The sequence below is a fragment of the Triticum aestivum genome, chromosome 7B (assembly GCF_018294505.1).
Source record: "Triticum aestivum cultivar Chinese Spring chromosome 7B, IWGSC CS RefSeq v2.1, whole genome shotgun sequence".
Taxonomy (NCBI): domain Eukaryota; kingdom Viridiplantae; phylum Streptophyta; class Magnoliopsida; order Poales; family Poaceae; genus Triticum; species Triticum aestivum.
In genome coordinates, this window is record NC_057813.1 from 37456490 (window position 1) to 37469764 (window position 13275).

The 13275-nt window shown below is 43.7% G+C and overlaps 1 pseudogene; it reads left to right on the top strand.

The window, feature by feature from the left end:
* The window catches only part of LOC123157609 (uncharacterized), a 65455-nt pseudogene extending 52427 nt beyond the window's left edge, over nucleotides 1–13028 (top strand).
* The last annotated feature ends 247 nt before the right edge of the window (nucleotides 13029–13275 follow it).

Consider the following 13275-nt stretch of genomic DNA (forward strand, 5'->3'; position numbering starts at 1 on the left):
TCTACTTCGAAGCGCGCTACCGCTTCTTGCTTTGAAGCAGCGCGTTTACGCTGAAATGCGCTACTGCTAAAGGAAATAAAATTAAATGGAAAGCAAATAGAAAAGTAAATGAAAATGAAAGAAATAGAAAAGGTGAAAGGATTTTTTTAAAGAAAAATAAATGGAAAAGGGAAAAAAGAGAAAGGAATAGCAGTAGCGCGTATCGGGGAATGCGTTGTAGCTAACTTAGCAGTAGCGCACTTCCTGAAACGCGCTACTGCTACTTTTGACTTAACCGCACGGTTTCGTTCTTCCCCACAGCCACTTCCCCCAAATCCAACTCCTCTGTTGTCGCCGCTGATGTCGCCCGTCGGCCGCCGCACGCTCTCCCATCACTCTCCGCACACCCTCGACGCCACCCCCGACCCCGGATTCGACGCCGCCCCCAACCCTGACCTCGACGCCACCCCCGACCCCGGATTCGACGCCGCCCCCAACCGTGACCTCGACGCCACCCCGACCCCGACCTCAACGCTGCCCTCCGCCGTGCGCCCGAGCCCCGACCCTGACCTCGATGCCGCCTGCCCCTCCCTCGCTGCAGGCACCCGAGGTGAGCACGCCTGCTCCTCCTCCTCCCCTACCTCTGCCTAGGATTCTTCAAATTTTAGTTGCATCAAATTAGTTAGGCTTCATCTATGGGTGGAAACGAATCAGATGCGGATGTTATCGAATACAGATGCGGCTCGAATGTTTTGTTAGATGATGAGTTCTTAGATGATGAATAAATACTATTTTAATGCATAATAATTTCTAAGATTAATCATAAAACGAGTAAAATTTGACCACTTATTTCACATTTAATTTGGATAATTGGAATATCCGCTACCACTTTCCACCCCTAGGTTCATCAAATTAGATGGTAATTAGGGTAGTAGTTCCTAGGTACTAATTAGTTAGTAAGAACTAGGTACTAATTAGGTACTAGTTTATTTTTATTTATAGTAAGTTTATTTTTAGTAAGAACTAGTTGAATTAATAGAACTAGTTGAACATGTCACATTTGTTGTTATTTTTTTAGTTAAAGCAATTTTTCCCGCATCGACGTCGATGATGCCTATCCCGCATCCTCGTCGTCGACTCGGTGGAGGACACCTGCTTGACCAGATGGGCCATGTCCGGGACTGGGCTCCGCTGGGCTAGTACTGGGAGGCGCTACCTACTGGGGGCACAACTTGGTGAGGAGTCAGCCCGTCGTTGGCCCGAACCTTCTTTGGTGGCGGTCGCGTGGGGCAGTGATGGTCGAGAGGCTTGAGGACCCCGCGGAGGTGGTACGTCAACGTGTCAGCGAGGAGGACGCGCACGTCTATCGCTACTTGTTTGCGCTGGAGCACAGGTTCTCCAATACCTGGTAGGTTCTCCAGGGATCTCACTGGAGCTATGATCCTGTGATGGTTCCTTCTCTTTGGGTGTCCACCGCCCGCGCCGATACCCATCATTCACTAGGGTTTAGTTGTATTAGTGATGTTATATGTATGATACTATTTGGGATGTATTAGTTATAATATTCGACGATGTACGGACACAAGAGATGATTTACTTTTGCTTATTGAATGCATGCTAATTTGAAAACTTATTTATTTTACGATTTGGTTTTGCTTATTGAATGCTCATGTCAATATGAGTCCTATAAGATATTCTGAAATGTATATCTTGTATTGCTCAAATAGGATACGTGCTTGCCCAAGTGTCCGGTCATGTTTGCAGGTTACACCTCCGAGTGGCCTATGTTTTGCTGGAGTGTCGATTCATTTCCGTTCTGGCAAATTTCAGGCGCTCGATATGTCCTATTTTAGCAAAGGTCATACCAGATTTTTTCGTTAATTTTGGCATGACTTGTGCCAGAATATGTAGGAAATATCAAGTGCCCCGGATTTGTGTGTTGAGTATCCTGGTAGTTGTCTTCGATAGATTTTCAATTAATGTTTCAACTATGAACATATGAAATGTCTGATGATGAAAAGGATTTCGGTATTTGCAAATACTGCGAAGACAAGCGCGACATGCGACAGAATCTTCCTAGATGATGATAGGCGCTTCGGCATCAAGATGGACCAGAACTTCGAAGTGGATACAGTAAGTCACAATGACAAGTCTTTTTTCATAATTAAGCACGACATCTGCTTCATTTGCTTCAACTTATAATTTTTTTAACTATTCTACTAGCGTATCCCTTGCCATGCAAGAGTTTTTGTCTTGGATAAGATAGGTTTCAGTCCTATGAAAACTACTATGGAGGTAAAGAGAGTTTACTTGACGACCGAGCATGATTGTATTTTCCACGCAAAATTATACAACACAGATACCTATACCTATTTTGGATGCAAAACTTGGCAAGCACTATGCAAGACTTATGCATTTGGGCCTGGTATGGTTATCATCTTTGATATTCGTCCGGAAGATGATATTGAAGGTAATATCGACATCTGGGTCGATGTGCAGACACCTCCAGTTCTACCATTATGTGAGTTTCTCAACCATATTTATGTCTTTGATATTATTTATTCAAAAATAGTTGACAACTAATTTCTATTGACAGCTTATTTCCGTTCAAGCAAACATGTCCAGCGCTTGGTAGACAGGACCTACTACTGTCCCAGGGCTGAACTAAACTGTGAGGAGATAAGTCATTATGTTTCATGGCTTGAGGATCTTCATACTGTCAAGACATTATTTTTCTAGACTTGTTGGGGATATAACTACTGAGTATAAACCGCCCAGGAGGGGCCGGGTTATGCTTATAAGTGATCATCTACATTGAAGCCCATTGAGACAAAGACTATGGCGCTTTACTACAGAGGTTTAGAGGCCCAGAGCCCAATGGCGGATTAGGGCCCGTAGACATAAACCGCCATGAGATGTGTAACTTGTGTTGTAAGATAGGGAAAGGAAGAAACCGAGCCGGACACATGTATGAGCCGGCCTCGGGATTCTGTAGACCGCCGGGCGTCAATCTATGTATATAAAGGGACGACCCGGCGGCGGTTCAGGGACAAGAAACAACAACTAGAGAACTAGGCAAAGGATATTTGCTCCCTGGTTATCGAGACCCCATCAATTCCACCACAACAGGATCGTAGGCTTTTACCTTCACCGCAAGGGGCCGAACCAGTATAAACTCCCCGTGTCCTTTGTCCGGTTAAACCCCTCTAAGCTAACCTAGTCGCGATGGCTCCACGACTAAGTCCTCACACTAGGACATCTGACGTGATAATTCCACGACAGGACTTAAATTTTTTAGTACTCAAAACGTGCGACCAATAGTGTTCGTACTGAACTACGGTCACATCTATTTAGGAAAGATGGTAAGATTTTTACTATTTATCCTTAGTGCATCTTTTGCATACAATATTTTTTAAGCTAAACTTCATTGCTAAGTCTATTACTATACGATGTTCTTCAACAGGGACTACCGCTGAATGTTGTGCCTCATTGGATCGAGACTAAAGGTCGCATGAGAATTGTTAGCTTACGACCAAGATATCCTACAATGCACTTTAGTGCATTCAGGATTTCTAATAGCGACGAATGCTTAATAGTGAAAGACTGGAGCAAAATCGTGAACGACCACAGGGAAGTACTAGGAGGCAACAATCAGAAGCGCAACCCACGATTAGGAGACAGGTTCATCTGCATGCTCCAACTTGATGAAGCAGGAGTGCTACACATGTTTTATGTTATTTTACTTGAGAGAGAGCAGCAGGAGTGATTAGCTAGCTAGAAATGAGTTTGAAGATAATGATGTGCTACACTATGACTATGATGATTAAATAGCTAGTGTTGGTGGTAATGACTATCATGATTATTATTAGCTAGTGTTGGTGGTGATTAGATAGCTTCCGCGGCTAGTGCTGGTGGTGATTAGCTAGCTAGAATGAGTTTGAAGATGATGATGTGCTAAACTATGACTATGATGATTAAATAACTACTGTTGGTGGTAATGACTATGACGATGATTAAATAGCTTGTGCTGGCGGATTAGATTCAAGTGGAGGCAACATGTGGTGCACATCGAGAGTACTACTAGTCCAAACTAGATCAAGTTTGGATTAGTAGTATACTTTTGACATGCACCACATATTGCCTCCACTTGAACCTAATCCACCTTCATTTGACACACTGTTATGGACATAATGATATAAACCTCATAATTGGTATTGTAGCAAAATTTGTATAACAGTGTATAAATACACTCAAAATAAAAAATAATAAAAAAAGAATACTAGTAGCGATGGATAGTAAACACGCTGCCACTAGCTAGATTAGCAGTAGCGAGGGAGAGAACACACGATGCGGCTATGTGTCTTAGCAGTAGCGCGTGTAGGCATGCGCTACTGCTAAGTAATAGTTGTAGCGCCTTATTAGTAGCGCGGTCTCCCGCGCTACTAGTGGGCACAAAACCCACGCTACTACTAGGGTTTTCCCTAGTAGTGTTAAGCTCAAATTGCATATAAATCAAATAAACTACCACATATAATTCCTTCCAAATTACTAAAACCCGCAAATTAATCACTATATAAAGCATTGCAAGAGCTAATCTAGCGAGATGAAAGGACAAATTTGCTAACCATTGTGATCACTTGAATGGATGGGGGCCTTCAAATCTTGACAAAATTTGGGCAAAATGTGTGATGAGCTCGAGGGGAAGAGGGGAAGAACTGAAAGGAGAGGGGAAAGGGGGAAGAACAGAGCAAGCTAGACAAAAGGTTTATATGTAGGATGACCTGTAGTACCGGTTCATGGCACGAACCGGTACTAAAGATGCTGGAGGGGCCCCAGTCTGACAACATCCTACCACCACTCTCTTTATTACTAGTTCGTTGCATGAACCGGTGCTAATGGTTCGCCACGAACCGGTACTACAGAGAGCGGCCCTCCTAGCCGTTGGAACCGTCACTAATGGTCACATTAGTGCTAGCTCAATTTCAAACCGGGACTAATGAGCTGCACATTAGACCCTTTTTCTACTAGTGCAACATATTGATGCACGACTATGGTTGTTTTGGCTGTTTGAATCAACAAGACAACAAGATTTAATGTGTATTCTCGTGACGATGTGGGCAATATGGTGGGATCACCGGAAAGCAATTCACGAGAACAAGTTTCAAAGCCCACTGTCAACCATGAGCTTCATTAGGCGATTCTTGGAGGAACTAGACATTGTTGAAGTTCAAAAGGGGCGATCGTCGCCGGCGTCTGCTGCACTGAGAGCATGTGCATGGCTACCGCCTGAGGGAGAAGTCGTGAAGATTAACTATGATGGTGCAATATCAACTCTAGGAGAGAAGAGGTTGGCGGCTGTGGTTTGTCGAGACAAGTCAGGCAATTTTCTTGAAGCATCAGCACTAGTATTTGAGGGCTTGATACTATTAAAACTCCCACGGCTTAGCTCCTCCAGGCTTCCGGACACCATGGAGGTGGTACGTCACCATGTCAGCGAGGAGGACGAGCACATCCGTCAGTACATGGTTGCGTTGGAGGGCAGGTTCGACAATACATGACAGGTTCTTTAGGGATCTCACTGGAGCTATGATCATGTGATGGTTCCTTCTCTTTGGGTGTCCACCGCCCGCGCCGATACCCGTCGGGCGCTACGGTTCTAGCTGTATTAGTGATGCTATATGTATGATAGTATTCGAGGAGTATTAGTGATAATATTCAATGATGTATGAACACAAGAGATGATGTAGTTTTGCTTATAATTGAATGCATGCTAATTTGAATACTACTTTATTTTACGATTTGGTTTTGCTCATTGAATGCTCAAATTGGAAAAGTACTCCTGCTTTGAATGCTAAAATTGGAGAGCACTATGCAAGGAGTATGCATTTGATTGCTTGATAGCTTAGAGGGTTTTTGTTTTTATAAAAATCTAGGAGCCCCCTCCATCATCCACGCCGTCGTCCCCGTCACCGACCCCCCTCCGACCTCGAGGTGAGACCAGCCAAATCTCCATGTCAATATATATGAGTCCTATAATATGAGTCCTCGGGTTGACTTTAAGTCTGTCGAGTCTCCACCATATATGAGAGGACGAAGAATCCTGACTGTTGTCGTGAGGGTAGCTTCTCCTTCATTTCCGTGTGCTAGACAATTTTTTGTAATGCACTCGGGAACGAAAGGAGGAGCTACCATCATCGACGGTCGCAAATGTCAAAGAGGAATCAGTGAGGGAGAGTCTCCAACCATATATATATGAGAGGAGAAGAATCCCGACTGTTATCGTGGGGGTAGCTTCTCCTTCATTCCCGTGTTGAGAGTTTTCAAGAAAAGGCTCGACAGACCGATAGTCAACCCGTGATGAATAATAATGATCTAATTTAGGTTTTTAGTACATATATTTAACTGTACAAGTTTAATATTTGAATTATGAACATAGTAAATGTCATACTCAGACGACGAAAACTGCCTGGGTGAGTGCAACTGGTGCCACGACGACCGAGGTATGTGCGACAGGTTCCTTGAGCTGGACGAAGATTGGCGCTTCAGCATTAAGCTCAAGGAGACCTTCGATGTTGAAACGATACGCAACGACGACAAGTGTTTTTTCGTAATTAAGCACGACTTCAACTATTTCAACATGTACTTTTCATCTTTTCCAGTTCGACTAGCTTATCCCATGCTATGTAAGACGCTATGTCTTGGAGAGGATGGGTTTTGAAGACCATGAAAGTATGGAAACAAAGAAAATTCACCTAAGGACCCATCATGGTGTGAATTTTGAAATAAAGTTGTACAATTCTCAAAGTGTAACCCATTCTTATAGTAGTACAATACAAACTTGATCAAGTTAGGATTAGTATTACTTTCGACATGCACCACATGTTGCCTTCACTTCAATCTAAGCCATGTTTAGGCATAGCAGTAGCGTTGGTAAACCAAGCACGGAGATATAAGAGAGGACACTTCTCTCTATTAGCTAGATAATAACAACCTAAATTAACCCCCAAAACCCCTAAACCAGCCCTTTCAAAAAAAACCTCAGCTCCAACCAGCTGCTGACGTGTGGATGCCTTTTGGTCCCAGTTGGTGTCACCAACCGGGACCAAAGACCCCCCTACCTGAGTTGTGGCCGCAACGGCCACGTGGAGGCCCATCTGTCTTGGTTCGTATAAGAACCGGGACTAAGGACCAAGGGCATTAGTAACGACCTTTTAATCTCGGTTCCTAAATCGGGACAGAAGGCCTTTACAAACAGGGACATAAAAGAAAGGTAAGTGTTTGTGACCGGGGCGCCGACCGAACTGTTGCGCCGGTCGCGCCCCGTGCGTTGGATCTCTTTTTGATCCAAGGACACTGTTGCGCCACGTGTTACCAGACTCCTATTTTTTTAACGTGCACGGGGTTATCCCTTTCCGGGTGATTTTGCTGCAACTGCTCGGGGGTTCATTTCGAGGCAGGGCGACCGGTGGGCGACGGGCTTGTTCGCGCCTGGAGATTAGGAGCGGCGGTGGCGGCGGCGGTGGCCTAGGGCGGATCTTGATTCTCTGGCAATCTATGCCCCCCCGGATGGTAACTCTCCCCTCGAGCTTTCCATTTCGTTGTTGTCTTCCCCTCCCCCGTTGGATTTAGGGTTAGGGCGCGGGCGAGCCACGGGCCGCCGCCGACGCCGGCACGGAGAAGGACGGGTTTGTGTTCCCGTGGGTCGAGGGAGGCGGCGGGGTGGCGTTCTCGCGGGCAGAGGGAGGCGGCGGGGTGGCGTTCCCGCGGGCAGAGGGAGGGGGCGGGGTGGCGTTCCCGCGGGCAGAGGGAGGCGGCGGGGTGGCGTTCCCGCGGGCAGAGGGAGGGGGCGGGGTGGGGTTCCCGCGGGCAGAGGGAGGGGGCGCGGTGGTGAATTTGAATATGGCCTATATTCTTCTGTTGGCTATGGATTTGGGATGGGAAAATGGTAGCTGCGACCTGCGTACTAGTTTTGCTGGAACCGGTGACCGCGGCGATCTGCAGAGCTCAAAACGGCAAATTAGACTGGAGGGAGCTAGTCGGTGCTACAACCGGTTCCCAAGATGCTACAACGGGCGCCACGGAGAGCTAGAAGCAGCCATCCAGGATGCTACGTGCCCGTGCGTTTTGCATCTTTTCAATGTGGAGATGGGGATAAAGAGATGCTGCAACTGTACAAAGCTCAGAGTCTGGTTCCCTTGAAAAAACAAACTAGAATACCCAATTAACATCAGGATTTGTGTGTGCCACCTCAGGATGATTGTCTTATCTTGACCCAAACTAGTTTAACAAATCTTGACCATGTTTATATGATATATTAACAGCTAGAATACCTGATTAGTCTCATGTATGAGAGATTCCGTATAAAACATATCTTTCAACTATGTGTATTTTGATGTTGTAGATCTTTGCACATTTTTTTGTAGAGTCAGTCAAGCTTAATCAAATTTGGCTTGGGACAAACCTATAATTACAATTATTCCAGGGAGCAGAATTTGAGGTTCGGTTGGCTAACATACAATTAGGCCACGCACCATTTGATACCTCCGGCGCTAGTTAATTCTGATCCATGCACCACTTTTCTAATTAATTTGATGTAAATTTGTAAATAGGCCTCTTGGTGCTGCAAAATCTCCTAGGTTTTATTCTATAGCAGACGTACTTGTAATAAATGCTAATTTTCAGAGTGCTTTGTGTGTGCTTGTATGTTTCATAGGTTTTACAGAATTGTTTAGGTGTTCATGTATGTTTTTTCCTAGCTTCTGATGGTTTAGTTTTATGGTTTTATTTACTTGTGTTTTTTCCTTCTTTGTAGATGTTGCAGGTAACTCTGGTGAGAATGAGGGGAGTAAGAAGGCTAAGAAGAAGAATAAGAAGAAATGCAATCTATGTGGCTTTAAGTCAAGGTTTAACTCAAAAAGGCTGGCTCAGATTGGGAAGCAAATATCACCGAAAAAACAGAGAATCATAAGGGAGGGACCGTTTGGAGACTTGTTGGACATTCGGTCTTTCAAGGTGCCCCATGAGCTCATTGAGTTTGTTGCGATGAACATGAATCACATACTCTCTGAGTTCAAACACAAGAACAAATCTATCACCTTTAGCAAGCTTATGGTGAAAAGGATTTTCAACGTGCCATCCGGTGATAGACCCGTGAAGCTTCTAAAGAAGAGTGATGAACATGATCTTCGCAACATCTACAAGGAGGGGAACAGGGCTCCAATCACCCATGTTGTCAAGTTGCTCACTAGTTGCAGTGAGGAGGACGTGGTTATGATAAATAGGACTTGGGCACTCCTTGCATTAGCAATAGTTTTGTGCCCAGGCACGGGCAATATGGTGAATCTCGAGTATCTTGCTTCCCTCGAAGATATGTCTTTGGTGCATGAATTCGCTTGGGATGAGCACTTGTTGGCACGAGCTATGGAGGAGGTTGGAGTCTTTCAAGAGAAGAAGAGGATGCAAGCAAACACAGAAAAAGAGATTCAGATTGCTTCATGCCTTCCCATGTTAGCGGTATGCAACGCAACATTATGAAATACCTCCATCCTTTCCCTTTGCTGCATGAAACCTTCATGACTTTATGTTTTTTGTTGGCTAATGTCCTTTTTTCATTCCATGCAGATCATATACATGGATCATGTTGATATCCCGGCTGGCCTCCCAAATGAGCATGCTATTGATTATTCCGTGCCAAGGATACGTTTTGTTTGTCAAAAGGATTTTGAGTGGTTGGATTAAGTTGACAAAAACAAGCTCACTCTTGTCCAACCTTTCTACGGGAAACACACCCATGTAATTTTGCTACATCCCGCCTATGCATTTTCCTTTGTCAATGGCGTATTAACCCCCCCTATTTTTGCTCACTGATTTTGCATGTAGCAATCTTTGCTTTTCCAATTTAGTTTATGGGAGCTTTCTTATTTCCTCCACTCATGTTTTGTTTTCCTAGATCTGGAGTTTGTGCAACACCCCCTATGCAGCACAACTTGTGGGACAAGAAGTTGGTGCTGAAGCAGCTAGTTGGAAGGGAGTTGGTGCTGAAGCACCTAGTGGCCAAGGCAGCCAAATTCAAGGTGCTGAAATTCAAGCAAAGGACTCTCAATCAAATGAGGCTCAACAAAATGTTGATGCTGAACCACACCTATCATCATCGCTCAACGATTGGCTGCAGCAATCATTCCCTAGCATGCAAGATCTAAGGGTACATTATCTTTTTCATTGTATTCATTTCCTGTTTACCTTTGGCGTCGCATTATTTTATTATACCCGGTTGCAAGTGTATATTTATTTTGCTGCATCCTTCATGTTGATGTGCAACAACCATGTTCTATTTTTGCTTCATTTGTGGTTCAACTTCATACCTACTATGCTTTTTTGCTACATCCATATGTCAAGTGTGCTACAACTACATTTTGTTTTTGCTTCATCCATGTCATAGTTTTGCTACATCCATATCATTAATTTGCTACCTACATAGATGACAGTAAATTGCTACAATCACACTCTTTATCTGATACGTAGTGGCACAACATCATACCTACTTGTTTTCTCGCTTCATCCATAACTCTAATGTGCCACACACACATTTGTGTTTTTTTACATCCATACATATTGCTAAAATGTTCAATACTTGCCTTCTTGTAGGTACCAACTCAGTTTCAAATGCTTTACAACAAGCACAAGGGTATTTTTGCATCGGAGGTGGATGATGTTGTTGGCAAGTTTGGACAGTGTTAGAGGGATTGTAGTGCAGCCGGATGGCTGCCCTCCTTCGTGATGTTGGAGACGCCATCACAGCTACCAGTGAGCCCAACCTCTCCTTTGAAGCACCTATCATGGACGAATGTCGCGGAAAAGAGAATGATGCTAAAGCTGCAAATGCTGGCATTGGTGCTCAAGCTCAAGCTGAAGGTACAACAACTAGCATTAACAAGGATGAAGTCACCGGATTGAAGCAACAAGTTGCAACCGAGGCTGCTGAAACTCGTGTGGAACAACGAGTGAGTTTCGAGATGGAAGGCAACGTCTCACCTCACAGCTCCCCACTCTTCTATGATGCACCCAGGAGTGCGGCAGCCGGCATTTGGGACGACGAGCCATCCAGTGAGTTGTTCCCAAAGGGCTCCGAAGACTACGAGATGATGCATTGCACGGATGAGCCTATAACCAAGAAGAGCACAGTTAGCCCCATATTTGAAAACATCCCCGTGTTCCCTGTTTCAGACAATGATGATAGCCCAAGTATGCTTCCTTCCTCCTGCATCATTTCTATTTGTTTTTCTCCATGTCATTTTTTCGCTACATATGTGTGATTGCAGCAAATTCTCTTTTGTACAATCCCTTGCAAACTCATCCATTTTTGTTGCTTGCTACAGATCCTAAGATGGTCGCTACAGAAGAGCAAATTGTTGATGCAAGCAGTGGCTCTAGCACACATGACAAGAACACTAGGAAGAAGAGGATGGCCAAAGTTCCAGCCGTAAAAAATACCAAGGCAAAGAAGCAAAAGGTCGATGCAGCTGCAGCCACGTATGAGAAGTATGTAAAGCATGGGAAACCATTGAGGAGATCACATGCTAATGAACAAGTGTGAGCTACCTAAGCCCTATCTCTTTTTGCTTTCTGTTTTTTATTTTTTTTCTGCTCGAAACAAATGATTCATTCGGTTGCATCTATGGTAACAGTACACCTTTCATCAAGATAGGTGGATTTTACATTGGATACAAGAAATTCCTGGTATGCTTCAAGCCTCGCGGGGATATGAATGATGAGGTTATGTCCCTATGTATCAAGATGAACAACATAGCATCCCGTGCAGCAAGTGGTACTAATCTGAAGAAATACATGTTCTCAGTCCACGCGGGGGTAAGTTTTTGCAAAAACAAGCAATGCTTCATTCCTTTTTTCTTCACATTTTTTGTTGCAACACACACTAACCATTTTGAGGTGTCTTTCAAGTAGATCCTACTAAAACAAGACCCAACAACCTTCCAACCAGCAAAACTCATACCCAAGCTTGAAAGGGTTGTGACAAAGTTCAAGGCAAATAAATATGACCTCGTAAGTTTCCCGAGAGCCTACTTTTGTTTCACACCCCAAATACTTTCAAAATATGATCCAATGATGTAGCATTTCCTTCGAAACATATGTAGCAATTATTATTGATGCTGACAACATCTCTTTGAAACATATGTATCAATTCTAGTTGATGTTGAAAGCTTTTTTGTTTGCAGTTACAACATTGGAAAGCATACGTTCATTCCTACTAGGCTGTAACATTTTTTACATGTTCTGAGTACCTTTTTTGCCTTTCTTTTGTGTTTTACAGCTTTTTGTCATAATTGTTCATGAAAAGCATTGGATAATTGTTTGTGCAAACTTGCTATACAAGAAGTGGAATGTATTTGACTCAATCCATTCAAAAGGAAAACAATCTCCTTTGAAGAAGCAGGCCAATAACCTGGTAGGCTCATGCTCTCTATTTTTATTTTTCTGTTTTCCCTTTGATTCATCTACATAAATGCCCTGTTGTCATCTTCACACACCTCATCCTATTTTTTCAAACTTTGGTGCGTGTTTTTCGGTGGTAGATCACAAACTTTGCACCCCTCGCACAAGAGTACAGCGAATTCAATGTCAATGTTGGATCCTTCGCCCGTGTTGACGTAGAGGATTACCCAAAGCAAGATAATCTGTGAGTTTTCTTTTTGAATTTTGCTTCAATCATGTGTTCCATTTCAACAATTTGTTGTTTCAACTATGCATCGGAACTATGAAGGAGAACTTTTTTTTATCTCACAGATGTGATTGTGGCTTTTTCGGGCTCAAATATGTGGAGAACTTTGATGGGAAGTCAATGAAAGAGTTCAAGCAGGTACACATTTGTTTTTCTTGTCATTTTGTTGCAATCTACTTTCTTTGTTTTCAATACCCATGCAACACAAGAATAATTAGTATCATACTTGCTTACTTTTTTCATTCATTTTTACACGAAGACGTGGCGCGATACCGCATGGATGTGGCGCATAACCTTTGCACTCACCCAATGAACAATGCCCTAATGGAGCGGGCATTCAAGGAAGAGTTGGCGGCTTAATTTGTGGGAGGGTTCGAGACGATCAAGCTCGTTTCTTTCATTAGGTCTAGAATCATGTCTGAGGTGGTAGCGTTCTGATAGTATTAGAGTAGTGCGCGTTCGTATGTAAACTGATGATACCTTCGATAAACATATGTGTTCTTTTGGTATGTAAACCGACGATAACTTGATCTTTTTGGATGAAGCACTTCTTCCGTTTT